This window comes from Lepeophtheirus salmonis, chromosome 2 (genome assembly GCF_016086655.4).
Source record: "Lepeophtheirus salmonis chromosome 2, UVic_Lsal_1.4, whole genome shotgun sequence".
In the NCBI taxonomy this organism is placed as follows: Eukaryota; Metazoa; Arthropoda; class Copepoda; order Siphonostomatoida; family Caligidae; genus Lepeophtheirus; species Lepeophtheirus salmonis.
The window spans coordinates 36351926-36374549 of NC_052132.2; the positions used below are offsets into that span (position 1 = coordinate 36351926).

A 22624-nucleotide genomic window follows, 5' to 3' on the forward strand; every position below is an offset into this window, starting at 1 on the left:
TTTAGGTAAGTGGAACTAAAAAGCCAATTTGCAACCAACTATAGTCACCACTATCTCTTTAAAAAAAATCGACCATTAAGACAATTTTTTTGTCCACCTTTTTAATTCCTATTATAGTGCAGGCTAAATTTGCCTAACAAAAAAATTGTCAATTACTTGAATACTATATGACTACAAAGGCCATTTTTAATTTATATAAATGAACTTCATATTTCTGGTAGGCCCTTGAGATAAGGATGAAGTTGATCCTGTACTAATAACGGGTTTAAAATTAAATTACAAGCTGTGTCCATTTATTAGGATCTATCCTGTAGTAAATAAAGTCGAGAGGTAAAGCTGTAATATGCTACTAATTGAGCCATTTGTGGCCCCGGGAGTTTGACTCTGATGCCACTAAGATCCAAAATGTATTTTTCTCTCTAAAAAGTTTGAAAATCAATTTATTAAATTTGGTCCGATCTAGGCTTGTAACTGAGGCCTTCTTTTTTATCGTTATATTAAACACAACCTTTCATAAATTGTGTTTCAAACGTATTAGGGAAAAAAAGTTTTGGCTCTTAATGTCATCGGGTCAGATACAAAGGGCCAAGAATGGGGGAATTTTTATTATTTGACAGCTTTTCCTTTGAACTCAAGTATCAAATAGATGGATCCTAGTGAATGGTCACAACTTGTATAAGTTAAACCTTGGTCCTCTTAACAGTGATGTTAGTAGCCCTTTATAATAAATAAAAAAAGATTCTAAAGCCTATTTAATTTTTTTTACATATATATCATAACTTTCTTTATCTAAGTAATTATGTAACGATTTGATAATTTTTGGGAGTAAGCTCCCAAAATGATGCAAACAATTAACGCCTCTATCTGTTGATAATTTAAAAATCAACTTCATCCTGACCTCAAGGCCTACCAGAAATAATAAAGTATGAATTGGCTGTTTTGGTAAATTAGGGGTTTCAAGAAATTGACACTTTTCATTAATAGGCTTATTTTCTGTGCTTTTCTCAAACTCACATTACATACCTTCAAAGCTTAAAGTTTAGGAAACACCAATAACAAATTAAACTTCATATTGGTAACTATAAAAAAGCTTGTTTCTATGCCGTAAATATAATTTTAATTCCCAAGGCTGCTCTCAAAGACATGTATTTTTTTTTGTTGCAATCTCAACACATTCATGCTATAGTTCCCTCGAGGAGTTGAGGAATATTTATTATTGAACTTATCTTAAAAGAACTTTAGAGCTAATTTTAAATTTCAATAAAGACTTGTAATTTAAAAAAAAAAAAACTTACTAAATGCAATTTTAAAAAGCATTAATAAAATTATTTCATATCGAAGAAATAAAATAAAATAACCACTTGACAGTTTTGATATTTTATGATCTTTTTTTCCTTATTTATTTAAAATGTGCTTCTTGAAACTTTTTTAAGACTCAACAGTATCTTAATAATAGTTTTATATATTGTACAAAAGCTACGACATATTATAAATAAATGTCAGGATTTAATATTTGAGCCACAGGATTTTCAGGCCTAGCAATATGAAGTTAGGAAAACGATCTTTCGGCTCGAACCCATACCAAATCCCCCTCTAAAAGAAATTATTTAAACCATAAATAATTAAGGTATAATTTACATAAAAAATACTTCAAAAAGACATATTAGGTTGTTCAACTACAATCAATTTTATTGAGAAAAAAAAACAACAAAAAACACTCCAAGTTGAGATAAAAATGTTTAAACTTATTATTAATAATAATTCAAAAGAAATTATTTCCTTTATGTTCAATATAACTCATTTTTAAACAATATTAAAAAATCAACACTTTAGATATAACAATTTCTCCATTAATTTTTTTTTCTATAACATACATCAAAATAGGTCAAAAAAGGCTTTTAAAGATCAGAAGACAGTAATATCTGCACTATGACTATCAGACATTTTATTTAGATTTTACATGAGTTGATTCAGTTGTATTATTATTATAGTCAGATGAAATTGATTTAGAAATATAGAATGCTTAGAAAATTTTCAAAAATATATGAATATATATTTTAAATAATGTAAGGTCAATTAGAACAATCTTAAATCTTATCAAAAAATAATTTAGATATTTTTGATTAGTGAAATTCATTTAATTCAGACTTAGAACATAACACAACTATATAAAAAATGATGTCGGTAAACATGAATATAAAAATCAAATCAAAAGCTCCAAAGTTAAATCATAATAAAATTCATACACAAATAGTTTACATAATAATCCCAAATAATATACAGGTAAATGCTAAATAAAAGACAAATATAATTGATTGCATTGTTTATTAATCCATTTGTGTCAATTTTCTAACTTCCTCAATTCCCTATTCTCATTGTATTTAACACATACTGAGATTTTGCTAAATTAACATGGATATTCCTATTGCTCGTGCCATTAAAAAGGTTACAAAATCATTCTTATCTAATTTTCCTCTGAATGTTACATTAAAAACTAATCTGGATCCCAGTTTTGGATCTCTGTCTTACTGGAAAAATCACAGAAAGAAAGTTCAAAAGCCTTTGTGTGATAAAATGAGGAACACTGTCTTTGTTACTTGCATAAAAATATCCATCCACTGAAACCCTGGAATTCAATAATTATTTTATACAAAAAAGGGTTATTTTATTGTCTTTAAAATCATTTATTAAGACTCAAGGAGGTAGTCCTTCAATACCAAATTCTTACAAAAAATATATAAGTACCCAGAAATACAAATAATTGAAAGTTTTTCAATAAAGTAAATTCCATAAAGGATAAATATGTTATAAGCTGTGAACAGCTATGAAAAGGGTAGGAAATAAACCCAAATCTAACTCTTTATCTAGTGAAGACAGGAATGAATCCAATGTCGATCTTCCATTCTACTCAGAGTCCAAAAAGAATAGAACATTTATAACTATTCAACCAATAGTCATTGTTACTCTCTATCTTTGATGAGCACACACATTTTTTCCTTAGATTTTCCTTCTCCCATAATGAATGTATAATGAAAACTACTATGTAAAAAAAAAAACTATTTACAGCATGCAACTTCAAAAAGTATTGCTTCTATTTCGGTAATTTTTTTTACAAATTTATAAATGGGATAGCCAATATTTAAATATGAATTTATATACCTCAATGATAATACATGCCATATGATATTGCATTAAAGATGAACTTAACGTTTGCCGGCTTCTAAGGTCTCTAAGAACCAAGAAAATTGTATGGACCATTGTCAAAGTGATTTCTCGCTGTATATTTTACAAAAAAACGTTGCTTATGAATGTATTTAATTGTATTCACATTTCATTCCATTTATGGATGAGGAAGAAAGGTCTAATATACCTAAAGCCTACATTTAATATATGTTTTTTGCATTCATATTAATATGTTATATGTATATATATGTATAAATACCTTTTTCAAATTCATTAGCAAAGTACATTAATTCATCACAAAGCTAATTACTTTTATGGATATGCGTATTGATAGATAGGATGATGATCATATTTAATAAAAAGTTATTAATTTGGAGGTTTCAAAGTAAAATAGTATAATGGAAATATTAAATTAATTCATTTTGTAGCTGAGGACACGAGAAAGATCATATAAGACAATAGTTCTCAAACTAAAGTCCACAGTCAACTAAAAGGGATTTAAGGGAGAGCAGGAAAATATTTTTCAGTCGGATTAAGATATATAAATCTCCTTATAAACATTTCAATACTCAAAGGTAGCATGTTGCTAGTTAAGGTATGCCCATCCTTTGAAAGGTTAGAGTTAGAATGATTAGAGATGTGAAAAATGTCAAAATCCTTAAGAGCGTAAATATAAAAATATATACATAATAACAAAGGGTTGCTCAGGCCAAGGAGGGAGTGGAAAATCAAATTGAACATGCTTAATGCAATTTTATTAATGCTTGGACTACTTAAATGTGTGTGAGCGTTAGGGTACTCTTAAATGCATCATTATATGGCGCCTGTTTATTATATGAAATCTATTATTATAATTTTTAAAATGAAATAGTGATATAAATATCAAATAACATACCAAAATATATCCATGAAAAAAATTCTAATTGAGAAGTCCATCTTTTTTTTTGTCAAAAATTGTCACACCAAAAAACTACCTGTTTTGCACTACTATTGCAACAAAAGTATGTAATACCATTGTTAAAAGAAACATAATCTACCAATATATATACACTTTTTTGAACTTGCGAAACCAAAATAGTAATTGAGAATAGTGACATTGAAAAAATAACCCTCGATAATAACTATATTTTTGAAAATATTGGAAAAGTTGTATAATAAATTGTTCTTTAAAGTAAAAATACTATTTCGAAGCTATACTGTTAATTTTTTATTCACAAAATGCCTCTTTTTTGCATTTATTCTCAAAAATTGAAAATTGACGTTTGATGATCAAAAGTGAAAAGAAAATTAATTAAAAAGAGAGATATTTCCGCTAAACATCAATTTTTATTTGTCAAATTTATATGCAAATAAATTTTAGACAAATTTCTATAAACTTTATTTCATCTTTGAATCCAATATTCAATTGGAAATTCATTTTTTTCCACCTAAAAAAAAACACAACTGCAATTTTCACCAATTTAATTTTTTGCCTTTAACTTTTTTGAGTTTAAATAAATTTAGAGAGCGTTGATATTCTCATATCTTATATTTGTTTTTTGAGACTCCATTTCCTTATTATTAACGAATCTATTTTTTTTACTTTCCTTGAGCTCCCTAAAAACAAATTTTGTGTTATGGGTATAGAAATAAGTTTTTAATGTATTTAATCACTCAAGAACTTCTTTGGTAAAGGTTGGTTCATAACTTGAACCAGGTAAACATAGCAAAATTGCTTCAAAGGGAACTTATTCCAAATAGAATAAGTATACTCCACGACTCAAATTGCAAAAGTAATCCCTTTTGTGATTAGTGGCAAATGATTATAAAAAAGTATCAAATGATTCCTTGAATTTTTTCTCCATTTTCATGACGCCAAAGAAAAAAAAATCTGAATATGTGAGCTTGTATTAAAAGTGCACTGTGTAATTATAAAACCATTAGCCATGAAGAAGCTCTTTGAAGAATAATACCTGTGCAACTTGTCAAGTTATGAACCTATAAAGAAACAAATATAATAAACTAAATATATTCATAATAAAAAGATGGATTCTATAGGGAAACATATCCAATATATTATATAATAAGGAAAAAATACACATTTGTCAAAGTCAGGGTTTAAATTGTTACATAATAACCTGTAATGTCAAAGAAATGTCAATTATTTTTAAGGGTGAAACTACTAATCTGGATCGTCGTCATCCCAGAATTGATAAAAAATTTATCGACTCTCACTTTTTAGTGAATTATCTTAAATTATTTAAATTTTAGAACTTTGTTTGTTGTTCATATACTACATATGTTACAAATTTCCTATTTTTACTTGTTTAGTTCTTTTTTAAAGTTATGTTTACTGTTTAAATATGAAAAAGGTCGATATTGACCCATATAATTTAATAAATAAAAAGATTATGAAAAGTAGAGGTTAAAAAAAAAATTATGAAGATCTGTTTATCAATTCATATTATTTCCTTTTAAAATAGTACTATGAATTAGTTGATAAACTTTGTGGATCTAAACTAACCGTTATAGAATATTAAGCATTATACAACTGTCCATAGACACTCTTAAAATTTTATCATTCATTTAAACATATTTATATTCAAATTTAATCATAAACAATTTTTATGAATCAAATAGTATATTATAATTTACCAAACAATAGTTGCAATTTGTTTTTCTTGTCTGATTCATCTAATTGTAATTGAAATAAAAAGGTCATTAAGAATTGCTATCTTTATATGAAATATTTTAGATTTTTTTATCCTTTATTTCATCTATGTATGTTCCAATTTATAAAAAAAAATCAAAAGAATTCATGTTAGACTTGAGTTTTACTTTTTTCTACATGTATATTAAGATATTTGAATATGATATAACTTTTCTTACTGAATAAACATTTAAAAATATATATGGTTTTAAATAGGTACATACATCGAAAAATCTTTTATAAAAGTACACGAAACATACTCGAAAAATAATTTAAGTTTATTTTTACTTTAAGAATAAACTTAAATATTTATTTCAATCCTATCAAAAACTTTTTATTTATTTATTGATGAGTATCTTCATTTATTCAAAAAAGAGTAAAAATTAACGATTAAACGATAAATATAAGACAATTCGGAAATACTGAATACTGGACATATTAACAAATATAAACATTGATAATTATAGGGAAGTCCAGGGACCGTTGCTACATCCCCTTTTCCCTGCTATTATTAAAAGAAAGATTTGTATATATACAAAAAGTTACTATACTTATTTTCATCTTTCCCCAACCACCTTAGTCCATATAAATTCGTTTAGAGCAGCGTGAGATGAACCTTATAGTATCGTCGACATGATGTTAAACATTGGAGATTACTATTGACATCTAAGATCACTCGCTTGCGACCGCTTTATCCCTAAACAATTTTGGATGTCGTGGTCTAGTAATATTTTCCTATCCAATTTGGATTTCACACCTAGGCTGACTTCTTGTATTATCACTTTAATGAGTCGATGAGGTTATGTGATTTTTTAATGGTAACAATTCTTGACAAATAGCCTATTCGTCATTGAAGAGCCCCTCAATAAAAATATTTCCCTGAACTGGGATATTTTACTCTTAATATAGTAAAGAGCCGAACTCTTTTCGTCTCCCTCGCAGCCTCCTTAAATCTGTCTTGGTGATCTCAAAAAAAAAAAAAAAAAAAAAAAAATGTTGTCCTTGATGGTAGATTTTTACACTTTATATTGTTAAAAAAAATCCAATTATTACGCTCATGACCATACTAAGAAAATAACTAAAGATAGCAAATCATTTTTGATTAAAAAAACCTCTTTACAAATATCAGAGTGTACATTTGTATGTAATTCGTCAAACCAAATTTTGTTAGGAGATTAAATCATTGCCTTATTAAGGTATATATTTTTCCTTAATTACTTGGAGATTATAACGTATCATTTTTCTTTCTTTTAATTCCTAAGAATGATAAGATAATTCAAAGGATCTTCAAATGGTTATTATATAATTAAACGGGCTTTGAATACTCTTCAATACCCATTCTTAAAGATAGATTAGAAAATATATACCTACCTACCTATATGTATATGTAGGTTGATAGGTATTATAAAAGAATAGGATATTAATACATTTACCCTTTTAATTTAAATGATATGTTTACTTTATCTTACAAGGACATACGGCTTTTGTTGATAGACTAGTTTTGTAGAACTTTAAAGTTAGGATTAGGCAGTCGTCAACTTGGATGAATGATGTATAGGAGAAGTTTATGGTGATTATACATAACAAATGAAGTCATCATAAATTTGTTGATACTATTATTTATTGGTACCTTGGGAGATGGAAGTTAAAGCAGCCATTGTTCTTACCGTATTCTTCATGTAGTTTATATCCCAAACCAAAGAAGGTAAGAAAAACATAGGCCTGGTGAATACTCTGGGTATATCATTGTGTGATATTCAAAATGTTCATGAAGATGCATCGATACAAATATATCGTTCAGACTCCTTAATTTACATAGAGAATGGGAACTCAATACTTGGAGTTGCATTGAATTACGATTTAATTAATCACTGTTATTTTAAGTTTCGAGGTTTAAAGTTGCAAACAAATGACAGCGAAAAAAAAACAACACAAGTGTTATTTTTATCCTATGTCTCTATGCTCAAAAATATCGAATCATCGACAAAAAATACAATTGGCTACAGCAATTGGCTACAGAGACAATTTGCATCTCCATCCGTACATCCTAAGAATTCAATTACAGACACATACAGCAAAGAAGAACCAAAACTTCTGCACCAACAATAAGACTGATTTCTGGCCTGCCTCCATGTGCCCTTTTCTCCATCCCTAACATCAATCCGTCTAACCCCTTGAAGAATTTTTTTTTGACTCACTTCTGATCCAAATTTGGATTAATACTGAACTGCTATCATGACAAAATAATATTGGCAACGCAAATAGGTGGTTATTCTATGGTAATGCTGAAGTATAGCATGTAAGAAATTGAAGGAAAACAACATCCTTGCTTGCCATTTTGCCCTTCTCTCTCCTCCACAACATTATATACAGTAAGCTTATTCATCTTTATTAAGTTGCATCTGCAAATAGATACTTTTTAAAAATAGTTGTGTTTCATACATACATAGTATACATTCATTTAAAAAAGTTCGAGAGCTCAAAAATCTTTTCCATTGATACTTAATTAAAGACTCTATACTAAATTTAATTTGTATAGTGTAGATACACAAATAGTTGTCATAGAAACCTTTGTTTTTGCTAATATATACTCATTGGCTACTGAAGGTAGTTTTTAGTTATTGTTTAAACAATGCTATAAAATTAATTGTATAAACAAACATTTATCTAAATTACTCTTCTACACATAATTATATTTCTAAAAAACTAGAAAGCCATAAAAATGAAGTATGAATTAGCTTTATTTTCGTTGACGGGTAATTTAAAATTATGTCTATGCCTATTACGTTAACACAAAAAGAATTTTGAATAAAAATGATAACAAGGAGTATTTTTCAGTTTTTATTTTATGTATATCGTATAAACATACAAACCAACATTTAATAAGCTAACTTTGAACATGATTTGAGATACAAACTAATGTAAATATAGTTTTAAATCCTTATATTATTTATAAAAGATAATTGGCTCCAAAATAGCATTTCAGATCCAATCTATAAATATCTAATTATTTCACTGTTATGATGATTTATTCTTACATGGACAATAATTCGTCGATGCAATTTTTCTTTTTAGTAGGAATGGTTTTACTTAGAAAGAGTGAGTTAAAACCAAAAAAATCATGGAGTCAACGTAGCTCAATGGACAACATGCTCAAGATAATTTATTCTCTTGAACTTACTATGCGTAGTTTTGTGTCTTGGTCATTCCTACAGAAAGAAATATACTTTATCTATATGGATTTCACACAAGATTTCTAGGTCAGATGGAGTTAACATAATACTATAACTTTTAGTTATACTTAATTATTGCAACTCCATCTGATAAATTATAAAATTAATATAATAAATAAATCATGTACTGAAATAAAGAAAGGGAGAAATGCCCAACTCATAATTAATCTCAAACAGTCGAACCTTTCATATGCTTATTTCGATTAATTATAGGCTTTGTGTTCAAATTTATAGGATGAGTTGAGAGATTACAACCATTTTGCCGAAACACCTTAATGTCAAATGCAATTTTGGCGAATGTACAAATTGCTAAAAGGTAATTCTACCAAACAAATGCATTTGATTGAAAAAAATAATAAATATATTTGATGATCGTTCATGATTCTATATTATGTAAACATTTATAAAACTAATCCAATGACAAACCCATTTTGATAATTAATGAGGATAGAGTAATGTTGATCATAATTTGACCAGATAAATAGGAGCTTTAAAAAAATCGATCCAAACAATTGGTTCATTCCTATTGCCCATTGAACCTCATTCATTGATTGATTTACTCCTTCTCTTCCTAAGACATTTTTTATAACTTATTTATAGTGCAGTAGATATGTTTTTTGTTACACCTGTTTTTAAAACTGTTCAATCCAATTGTGTAAGCATTTTATAATGAAATTAAACAAATATTAATTAATAAATACTTAAATCTAATTCTTATATGTGGGAAAAAATTAAACATTTTATATTTTAAAATTAGTGTAACATGAATGGGAATCATAATTACAAAGTATTTGAGCAGGAATCATCATCAAAAATATCTATATTATTTTTTTCCGGTAAAGTGTGCGAGTGTTTGCAGAAAAGTTGAGATATTTAATAAGGTTATTTATAGTTTAATACCTTCATTTTATTTGTGAGAAGGTGAATCATAATTTTTTGTGTAATAGAAAAAGATGATAATTTGCTGATAAAAAACAATGCAGCCAAGACTCAATTTTGAGAAGAATCATAGTTGCTTGCTTTTGTGTTAACCGACAACATATATACTATTTAGTGGTTTTTTAACTGTGCATTTTTTAGTGGAGAGAAGGGGGGAATAGGAGGACTAATGTATCATTTTTTTGGTAATGCGTTTAAGAGGGTTAAAAAAGGGCAATGTAAAATATATTGTAACTAAAATGAATAGCAGATGCTACTGGTTGTTCAATTAAACTGAAACTGAGAGTTAAACACAATACAAAAAAAGAAATAAAAAATCACCCTCTATTTGACATTGCAATAATATACTTGTGTGTGATGTAACAACAACTAAAACAAAAGAATCTTTTGTTTTTTGTTTGTCATGGGAATTCAATAGTTGTTCTTACATTTTATTATTTCTTTCAACATATTATATTTTAACATTTATACCAGAGCAAACAAAAATATATGTATGTATACATATAAATAATAAAAACCATATGGGACACGTGATATAAAAAGTTAATAAGGAGTATCTAGTCACTTAGCTCCATATATAGTTTTTAAAACTCATTTACGATGGTTAACGTTCTATTACTATTGTTATGATAGCAATATTTGTCATTCAGGGGAATTCACATGTACTAACAAAGATATTTGCAGGGTTTTTTTTTGTGTGTGGTGGAAGGGGAATACTTTGAAATTTGAAAACGTTTTGAAAGACCATTTTGTAGCTCAGAGATGTAGTTGATTATGTTAACAGTGTTATCACTTTTTTATGAATTAATGGTACAGCAAGTACTTGTTTGTGTATTAGTTTAGTATTGTACATTTACTAATATTTTCATACCCCGGTGCTACTATCATACCAGTGTACCAAATAACACTATTTATAGTGCACGTAACGTTTTGATAGTAAGACTTGAATCAACTTCATCCGTAACAACATGTACATAGTGTCAGAAGTATTTGATATCGTATTTATTCCTCATAATATCAACAATTATTTCCCAGAAAAGGTCTCCTTCTGCGGCCATTATGACCTCCAGTCAAGGATAGTAGACCTTAAAGACGTTTATGACGTAGTCATTGAATACATCCACCCCATTCTTTTTTACGGAGGCCGTCAGGGAATCAATATTGCAATGGGCTACTTTCAAGGTTTTACTTTCCACTTAAACCCATATTCCATAGTCCAGTGCCGAGGAGTCCGGTGATTAGGTGCCACAATTTTGGAGAACAGGAATTGGCGAGCTTTTTCTTGCCCTAAGGTTGAGTTCTTATAGCCTTATTCCATCCACGAACATAAAACTAGCTTTTTGTATGCATTCTAGAAGTCGTTGACCAATATCCTATTGCGGGTTGTGTGCAAGGTTTCAATGGCCTTACCGATCAACTATTCTCCAGTGACCAATATCAATTTTGATTTGTTTTAAATTCCGATCTAGACCTAAAATTTTCAAAAGGTTCTCATTATTTTTGGCAAAACATAAATTAAAATAGTCTCAGAGAAACTCAGGCCTTTCTAATGGAAACCCAACACTATTACCCTACTAATAAATGTAGTAAATAAACTATGCCTTTTTGTTTGAGAAGATGTGTTTGTTTCAAAGAAAAGAAATCAATGAGGGTTTTTTTTTCAAATAAATGCAAAAATTCATCAAGATTCTATTTAAACAGATTATAACAATCATTATTAAAGCAATGAGGAACTTTCTAACTTTATTTTTTTTAAATCCTTTTTGTATAACTGCAAAAAAAATAATAATATATATATATAGTGAAATAGTTTTTACACAAATGTCTGTTCCTCAAAAATAGATAACAATGTTAATAACAGAGAGGTTTAAGTGCATATACACACCCTATGTACTTATAAATATGGCAAACACTTATTTGGGATATATATAAAAGTTAGTCACCAGAATAAAAATATGCTATGTTCCCTTCATTGCATTATATATCTTAAATGAGAAAGAAAAGCTCTGAAAGTAACTGGTAATTAGTCAATTTTGTTATGAAGTACAACTATTTAACTCAATTTTACATTATTTTTTGTCCACTAACTAACATGATTGAATTTGAGTTCAACAAATCAACGTTTAAGAGATCGGTATTTCCCACTAAGCATGCAATTTATTGGTTTTTTCCCATAACAGGTGTTATTTTGATTTTCAAAGAAAAATGGCATTTTTGGGATAAATCATCATATGTTTATTTCAAGATAAAGCGAAAGGTATGCCATTAATATTAGAAAACAATATCAGCCAAATGGCCGCCACGACAACACTTACAGGATTGTATCTTTTTTATAAAATTTTCCATTACTAAATCGCAAAAAGTGACTGTTGCATGCCCTATATAGCTTCACAGATTTCATCTTTTAGGTCTTGAATCGAGCCTGGGATGTTGGCAGATACCTTATCTTTCACGTGATTCCTAAGGAAGAAGTTACAGTCACAAGATCTCGGTGGCCAATTACGATCCCCTCCTTGAGAGATGACACAATAATTGATGATTTTTTATGGCCGGAATTGGATGGTATTGATCTAGACAACGTTTAACTTCAACAAGATGGTGCTACGTGCAACACAAGTTCTGAAACCATCTTTCTTTTTCGGGGAAAGTTTCAAGATCGTGTTATCTCTCGAAGTGGTGATTGCAATTGGTCACCAAAATCTTGTAATTCAACACCTTGAAACTGCAATAGTTGACATCTTCCATTGTCCATACACCAAACTTTGGTATTTAAACAATTGGTAGTTTATTATTTTTTCCCTTTTATATAAATTTTCATTTTTGTCTGTTTTACAGGAATAGTTATTTTATAAAAATACTGCAAAATTAAATTAGAAACATTTTTTTATATGCCTGTTTATTAGTTGAATAAATAGTTAGTTGTTGGCGATTGCACAAAGGTCTTATAATTGAAGTTTTTTCAGGAAAAATCTGAATGAAATTACTCGCTTAAAGACAAACTGCATTAATCAAAAATTTTTAGGTGATAATTGATTTGATGGCATCATCTCTAGCATCATTACCTGCGGAGTTATACAATTTCAAAAATTGTGCAAATTTTAAATTATGATAATGAATTGAACTTTTTTTGTGCTTTAGAATTGAAGCAATTCCTTAATTTTTATAAATTGCACAACTAAAACTCAGGCACTAAATGGCAATTACTTTAATTTTATAAAATATTATATCAAACCATTTATTGGCAAAATCTATTTTCGAGAGTAAATATACGTTCTTCACTTCTTCAAATCATTATAGCAAATGACTGCATTTCTAAATAAACAAACTTTAAAATATTGTCTCTGCAATTAACCCCACTACTTCTACACCTTGATTAACATGCGTCATAAAAAAATAATTTAAACACCTGTTACAACACAATGATTGAGTTTAGGATTGTAACTGATACTTTGGACTCAACTTGTTCCCCAATCATAGATTGAAGACTTGACGACCTTGGTCTCAAGAGCTAAGATTTGTTACTTGAAAGTCATTTTAATATAAAATATGAGGGATTTGCTTATTGTTGTTTACCAATATACAATTTGAACCCATCAGATAAACATTTCAAAAAAGTAGATAAGAATAAAGATATTTTTTAGCATAATATCAATGCCTGATAGCTCTTCATATGTATTACAAATGATCAAAATTCTTTTTTTTTTTTAATTTGGTTGTGTTTACTCTCATTATTACTTGTTAAATGGTCAACCAAGTACAATACCATTCTTATATGAAAAAATTGACTTTCATTAATGAATGAATTGAACCTCATCTGATATGTTTTTCGATAAAAATCCAACTTTGTTTAAAAGTTATTTAACAATGATAATAAAAAAACATGGCTTTAATACTTTCTAGTCACGAACGACTATTATTCTAAGGAGTCCTAAGACATGGTATTACTCTAGAAATATTTACCATTTCTCCTCCCTTCCCTTCCACTACGACCACCACCATCAACAACAACAACAACATTTTTCATCTTTAATTGGATCCCATTATATAAAATGTGTTCCTCATTTATAGTTTGCTTTTTTCTCCTTTTTTTTTTTTGACAAAACTATGATTTGGCTCTATTGATGATGTGTCCTGAATAGACTGTCTAATGACTCTTCAATTATATATCTTATTGTCAATGACTTAAAAATAAAATAAAGTACATACATATGTATGTGCGTGTTTATAATGCAATAAAAGGAGCTAAAGAAAAAGAAAAGATGTTCGCAATTACTGTTTGAGGCCTATTTGAGGTAAACTCTTCTCATTTTGATTTTTTTTCTCCCTACGTTGCGTAAGTTGTCAAACCATAATTTACTTAACATATGGATACACACTAGACACGATACTTCGTTAATGAAGCATTGCATATAAATAATTAATCCATTAAATGTCAATTGTAGAAGATAATATTTATTTATTCTTAAAAAGTGATTTATCATATGTTCACAGGCAGAGACTTATCCTACCATGCATTGAAAGTCCTCATTTGTGATTTAAGTATGTATCGAGCTGTGGAAAGGTTAAGATTTTTTCGGAACAGTTCATATTTGGGCAGGGTGAAGCTTGAAAGAGTGCTTCAAAAACAATTGGCTAGTACCATTAAATTATCGAAGAAAGAGCTATTTTTTATAAATAGAATTTTCTTATATTCCTTTCATATTTAGCTTCTAATCCTGTATTTATTTCCTCTATTAATTCTATTAACAATGAAAACAATAAATTCTAAAATATATAATTAATCATTTTATTGTTTTTGGATCTAAATATGATATTTTTGACATTTGGGTTTGCCTTTTGGAGTATACACAAAAAATTAGATGGGGTTCCCACTCATAAAGTATTCACATGTAAGAGACAGGGGGGTTCTATGTTTAATTCACAAGCTTATAACAATTTCACCTTCTACTAAAATAGTTGACATTGTGAGGACAAGTCCAACAAGTAAATTTGAACTTTTGACACAAATAAATGTTCTTCTTTGAATTTTCCATGTAGAATTATAGCTTTATGTTACTTATAAGTTCTTCAAAAGATTGTGCAGTTTTTTTTTTTTTTTTTTTTGAAGACATACTTCTTACAAGCCAGATTTATTTTAAAGACATTTGTTTATACTACTAACGACATATAATTTATTTTTGACGACAAACAAAATAGTCTTCTATACAAAAAAAAAAAAAGGTAAAAATTTCCTTTCTTTAAAAAGTAATTTATTTTTAAGTTAACCCCTACCCAAAAACAAAAACCCTGTAATCGTCCTTATAAGTGCATGAAAACGGCTCTTATTTACATTTTTGCTACTTTTTTTGGTTAAAAAGTACCAAAACCTATTTTCTTACTGGTTAGTACATATGTACTGGGTAATACAAAATTCGGGTTTCATTAACTTAAACGATATTCCATTAAGAGTATTATATTTAGAGATTTCGTTACCCAAATCATTAATATTGTAATGGCAGAACAGGGCCCAGCCCACACTACAAATGAAAATGCAAAATGGAGCAAAGATAATTCTAAGCCATTTTGGCCTCACTCTTCATTTGATATTCATCCCCTTGACTTTCTAATTTTGGGTATGCAGCATCCAGGCTAATAACGGATTTTTTTGGGGGTACCAGGCGTGGAGAATATTCTGGAAGATCTTGCTCGTACTATTCCATGACAAAACGTCTTTGTCAAGTTGTTTAAAAAAAAAAGAAAGGCAAACACCTTAAATGAAATATTGGTCAATAGTAAACTTGTTAAAAAGAATTAAGGGATATTCTAATACAGATTTTTATTTTTTGACATTAACTTTTTGATAGGACTGTTATTTGAGACCGTTGATATTTTTTTAATAAAATTGAAAATCATAAAATTAAATTAATTTTCAATTTTTTTTTTTCATATATTTTTTTCAAGGAAAAGAATAGCATGACTTCTAACCTTTAATTAGTCAACTGGCGTTGAGAAAAATATCAATGGTTTTACGCGATTATATTTATATATAATTTATAGAATAAGTATTTGGGTAATTATCAATTACCTTGGTATTTTTCATCCATTGCAGGGAAATAAATTTACTTGTATAACAATATTGCATTGTAGCACCCGAGTAATTAGTTTCCCGTTTTTCCTTGTTCTCTGCTAAAAAACAAAAAAAAACGTGAAATGCAATCTTCAAACATTTTATCATGCAGCAAAAATATTGTAAAACTGGCATACCTTAACCAAAAAAAACAACTTCCCTAACATATTAAACATTTAAACAGATATTACAATGCGTTTATTTTTGTATTTAACTTTATAATTTTTGAAGAAATTATAGAATAAAACTTTTTATTTAATATGTAGGTATTTTTTAATTTTTTGCAGGAAAAGTAAAGTCTTATACTTTTAGTTGCCACAGAAGAAAAATGCAGTTTCTTTTACGTAAATGCATTTTCTCGCATTTAAACAAATGTAAATATATTTTATACTTTTACTTCAATTAAAATAAATTTTCAAAGGATAATTCGTTAGTTAAATTTTTTTTGAAACCCTCAAAAAGAATCTAATTGAAAATAATTTCAATTAAATGATTGATGATATTATTAATTTCTATATCATTTTAAAAGTATTTATAATTTTTTTAGAGTATAAAAACAAAATTTATTAGTGTTGACGTTCTTGTGACTGAGCTTGGTTTTGAGGCTTATTGATTGATGATGTAAATGATCCAAATATAAATACGTTAAATATGTCTATCTCAGATAATTTTATGAAACTTTGGCCCATTTGGAGATTAAACATATCACAATTAATTTTTTTTTGCATTTTTATGGCAAAAAGTAGTATTAAAAGGATTGCTCCTCGTAATTTCTACCAATACTCTTTACCTTACTAATGACTACACCCCTCTAATGTGAATCAATAAACTATAATAAATGTGAAATATTAACCTCCATTGAATCAAAATGCATTATAATTAAGATAGATATAAATAATCGTTTACCAACACACGAATGAAATCAATGCAAGCAAATTAAGGATTTATATAAAAAAATTATAAACGCCATATATTTTTATGTGGTGAATTGGTACATAATATAATTCGGATATTCTTTTCTTTTGTACAACCTTTCATGCAAAATATAATACTCTGTATTTTGGTTTTGAGCCCTTGCTCCAAGTGTTAAGAAAAAGATTTACGACCATATATTAACAAAAATAAAAAAAAATATTGCAATTTTTTTCACACTCCCTTAAAGCAATGTTATCGTTTTTGTCTGGATCCCTGAAGGATTGCCTGCTACTAAAATCCAAGAGCTTGGAATGTACATGGAATGTTCGATAAAGAAGCATTAACATTCCTTTCTAATAAATTCAGTTAATATTATTATTTTACTCCATTATTAGATAAAGAAATATTTTTCCATCTTACAAATCAAATACATTCACGCATGAATTAGTAAATCCATTTAGCAAGTATATTTCTTAACATACATTAAATTCATTTTAATATTGATTACTCTTATTTTTGCAAATTTTATTTATATATTTTTTATAATGTTTGTGCACAGTTTGTATTATAGTTGAGGAAATATATTTTGTGCAGAAAGTGAATTATATATATATATATTTAATTATTTTTATGCCTTTTAAGATCATTAACATAAGGTTAAACTTTTAAGTTTAACAGAAAATGATATTATTTTTTTATGGGAATGTAATTCTACAGCTATTAATCTTTTATATAAGTTTATAACTGTTTAAGTAGACTTTACAAAAAAAAAAAAAAAATGATATCCCTAGTTATAGCTCTGGAATTTTATTCATAAATATTTCCGTTGGAAAGCTAGTGATTGATACCCCATAATAGGGGGGGGGGATATTAGCCCCTGACTTTTAAAAAAACAAAAGCAATAAAAAGTTGCGTCATTATGTTATCATAAATACTATGACGTCATTTTCATAAAAATTCCCCACTCACCTTTGAATTTGCAACAAAGAACCTGGTGATGAAAGAGAGTTCGGGAAACCCAATATCCCTATAGATGAAGTAACAGTAAAAATTCCTTGTTGTTCTTTTAAGACAGAATTTGACGTCACCCAACACTATTTCCTATTTTTTTCTCAACAAAAATGAACACCTCTAAATATTTTGAAACAAAAGCTTACTTAGTCCATAAAACTATATAGGTTTTAATATTATAAACAAGTAATGAAGAATAGGCCTGAATGCTGCTAAATAGTGAAAAGTTAACACCATGACGACCTTTTTATTAATAATCTAAATAGATAAAAGTACACACGCAACAACCATTTTTTTCTAATTTTAAAAACCTACTTTTTTTAATACACAAATCCCTTTATTACTTATAACTATTATAACAGGTGGATGCGATAGAAAGGACACACAAGTTACATTAAGGTAAAAATAAATAAAAGGTTGGCACTCTTTTTAATGTACGCTTTCTTGTTATAGTCAAATAATATAAAAATTGAATAAGCGAGAGGAAAAAGAAAAAAGATCAACGAAATGACTAATAATAGGAAGAAATACTTCAAATGTCCTTCGAACTTAGATTTTCCTAAACATAATAAAACCTTGATTTTGAAAGATGTCAATGATTGAACAAAATTGTTTTTAAGAAAGTAAAGAATAAAACTTATTTAGAAAATATATAGTTTTGAAAATAATAGAAAAATAAACCAAAGACAAAATTTGTGCTATGCACATACATATATGTATTTATATACATCGAAAATTAAACTCCATTTTTAATAAGAAAAAGTTAGTATTTCCATGGAAAAAAATTGGCATTGTTTCCCTATATATACGGATTTTTTTTACCAAAAAAGTTTCCTATAAATCACGTTATATTAAAAATGAACTATTTCGACGACTTTATAACGTTTTTAACTTTTCTCGTAGAGTTATAAAAAATATATTCTTATATTAGTATGCTTACAAATGATTAGAGTGTTGTTATCTTGCGATCAAAAAATACAACAAAGATTTATGGTACATTTATAGGAAGCCCATTCGACAGAGAGTGCAGCCTCGGTACAGTGGACTAGTGATTTTGTGTGCCATACTATGGAATAAAAATAAGCTATTTCTACAGTTGATTATTGGATTTCAGATATAGAAATCGTTTACGTGGTAAAAATATTGTGAGTTTAAGCTATTTAAGGATTTTAAGGTTAGCTGAATCTAATAAAAATCAGTTAATCGGTAGCACTGATCATAAAAGTTATTGAGACCTCATGACGTGAAAATTATTTTTAAAGAAGAGTGTATAAAAGTATTGACGTTGGGGAAATAACGAAAAAAAGAAAGGGATTAGCTGGTTGAGAACTAGCCTCACCAACTGAAATTGATTATATTGATGTTGTCAAAATTTGATTTGAAGTTCAAATACCATACGATCAAATTCACTGAACCTGTATATAATATATAATATAATGTAAAAATTTAAGCAAATGTCAATATTATTAATAACTTGCTAGACAGTTTTTAGTGGTTTAATATTGTATTTGACTCATTAAAAAATCCTCTTCGGGTTTTCATTGAAGTACAAAACTTATAATTCGTTTTTCTCTGTTTCATCAAAAAAAAAAAAAAAAAAAAAATCCCAACTTGCTTTGGTGTTATCGCCACACATATTTATTTTAAAACAGTTGATAGTTAAGTTAATATATTTTTGTTTCTGTGCAAACAGTAAGATTTATATGTTTATTATATACAACAAATCTCGTCGAATAGTGAATGCAACTTTGGAAAAGTTTCATTGACTGACCAAATAATTTATCATTTTTTCTGTCATATCAACTAGTAGAACAATAAAAATACAGAAATGATATAGAAATATTTTTTTCGTCAGACCAACTGAGATAAAGGTCAAAACTGGAAAATAATAGCGGACTTCCTGAACTTTTTAAGTTTCAAAGCTACTCAATATTAAAGGACATGGACACAGTGATATTTCCTTAGTTGAAGGTCAATTCCACCAAAATCAATTTTGTTTTCCAGCAAGAATCCACGCCCGGCTACAAAGCCAAAAAAACTTAGTAGTAGTTTGAAGACAATTCGGATAAATTTTAGCCCTGGTCAATGTGGCGTCCATTCTCCACAGACTGTAACCCTCCTAACTATGGGATCTGAGGCTTTCTAAGCCCCCAGGCCCACGCTACGCTTTTGAATGTTCCATGAATATTTATAACTGTGAATTTATATTAAAAAGAAGTAGTTGGATAAAATAATTTTTAATTTAATAGACTGTAGAAAAGAGATTCTTAACTTTTTATTGTTGTGGAGTTCTTAAATATAATATTTATGTATTATTTTGAGATGCATTATTAAGGAAAAGTTAATGCAAGGGTAAAATAATTTCTAAATTAATAAAATTATCATTAAATAAAGCATATTTTACACTAAATAAAACATCTCCTTTTTCATATTGATCGTAAGAGTAGATGAATAACATGAACTTACAAGATCCATAGATTGAAACCTTGATCAGTTATTGCAGAATTTGTTAATAGCTTTACAGATAATAAAACATCACCCCAAAAGAAATTAAATTTAGTAAGTATGAATTAAAAATTGAAATAAAATGTGTAACAAAAATATTAAAAATACACATAAGATATTACAAGAATATTTAGTATCTGTGTTGGACCAACACCCTAGAGAAGTAATATAGGGTTAAAGTGAGCAAAATGAAAGATTACGTAATTTTTTTTAAGAAACTGTGAGTCCCTTATCTTTTGAATTATCTAGCCTAGCCCAAATCGACTACGAAAATTTTATGTAGTAAGACTGTAAGTAATATGACTGTTGTTTTAGAACTTTTTTCCCTTCCAATCTTTTTTTGTTCTTTACGATCATAATAGCATTATTCAAATTAATGAAAAAAAATATAGACAATACAGCTTTAAAAAAAGCTTTAAGACATTGATGTTCCTCTTTGTTATTGAAGGAGTTTTTTCTAACTCAAAAATGTAAGTTCTATTATTAACATTTCCATGTTTCTAATACCTTTGAGTGCTCTTATTTTATAATCTACTCAATAAAATAATAATAAATGATACTTTGCATAACTTTTTTTTAATTTAACATAAATAACAAAATATTTTAGCATTATTATAGAAAAAATAGGCAGATGATACTTTTATTTTAGTGAACATGATGTCATAAGCAACACATATAACATTAGTTATATTTTTCCTTATTGTTTCTTACACAATATATACATTTTGTTTCGGTTTATTGTAAGGTGTCTTTTGATTTGTTGCGTATAAATGGGATTTATTCCACCATTCTCTTGATCTATTCATCCTTTCCAGTAACTATTTCGATTACTACAATAGAGGGTGTATTTTCATTGATATCCCCTCAGATAGTTGAATCAGGTGAACAGTGCTGAAACAGATTCATTTAAGCAGTTTTGTTACCCTCAAATCGTGTTTGTTTTTGTTATCTCTTTTTTTATTTTTAGAAAACCATAAATGTTTGCCTTACGGGTTAAGGGTGAAATGTATCTGTACTTTTTTTTTTTTCATCAAAAATAAATTTAATACCTCAATCATGTACTAAACTATCAATATCTTTTTCAACACTATTTACTTTACCAAGAAAAGTAGAGATTTGGTATATGATATGACTCTTATAAATTTAAAAATATATTATATTGGCCTTGTTTTTCATCACGTATATTATAGTCAACTGAATTTATTTTAAAATCAACAGAACAACTAAGGAAATTGTGCAGAAGGTAACTAATAATGTAGATAAAAAACCCTCCCTTCACACTATATTCGGACACAAGTGTCCCAATTAATTACAATATCAATAATTAGATATATACATACATTAGAAATAAAAAATATTTTAAACATAGATCTCTCAATATATGAACAAACATATATTAGAATAACAGATCATTCTCTCCAAAAATTTATATAGGCTTAAAGTTGATTTTCAAATGTGGAAAAATGACGATATTCAATAGATTACTAAACATTCAAAATGCCCTTCTAATGAATTTTTATAATATTTATATTTTGACATTTTAGATATAAAATAAATATTTTTCAAATAAACGGTCGTTAAAATATATATAATTTATGTGACCCTTGTCTCCCCTGGGCGTGACAAAGTTATAACGTACACAAGTTCAATTTTCTGATCAATAATTACTTCTTTTTTTATGTTTGAAAAAATGTGTGGTAAATTCAACATATGGCATATAATCATGAGAAAGAGACGATTTGCGTGTGTTTCTTGCATATTGCGCGAGATATGAGAACCCTGGAATGAAAACAAATTTGTTTAGTAATAAAGTTGATATTTAACGATAAAAAAGGAACGTAGACTTGGTAATTTTAAGTTGCCTTTTTTATGGTAGTCCTTTGTATATAAACAGTTATACTATCAAAGGAGATCAAATATAAAGGAATGGTCGTACGATTAACTATTAATTTTGAGAAGGAGAAACTAAGTTGTACATACAACCTTTCCAGATAATATATATATATGTGTAAATTTTTATTGCAATTTTGAATAATTTAAGTA

General features: G+C 27.8%; 1 protein-coding gene and 1 long non-coding RNA gene across 2 annotated transcripts in view; both read left to right on the top strand.

Annotated features, from left to right (window-relative positions):
• LOC121132216 (lachesin) overlaps positions 1–22624 on the top strand; it is a 209693-nt gene that overhangs the window by 38303 nt on the left and 148766 nt on the right. The window lies entirely within an intron of this gene.
• On the top strand, positions 1894–4470 carry LOC139904816 (uncharacterized). The gene is made up of 2 exons (XR_011779043.1): positions 1894–3831; positions 3882–4470. It is a non-coding gene; the product is annotated as an uncharacterized lncRNA (long non-coding RNA).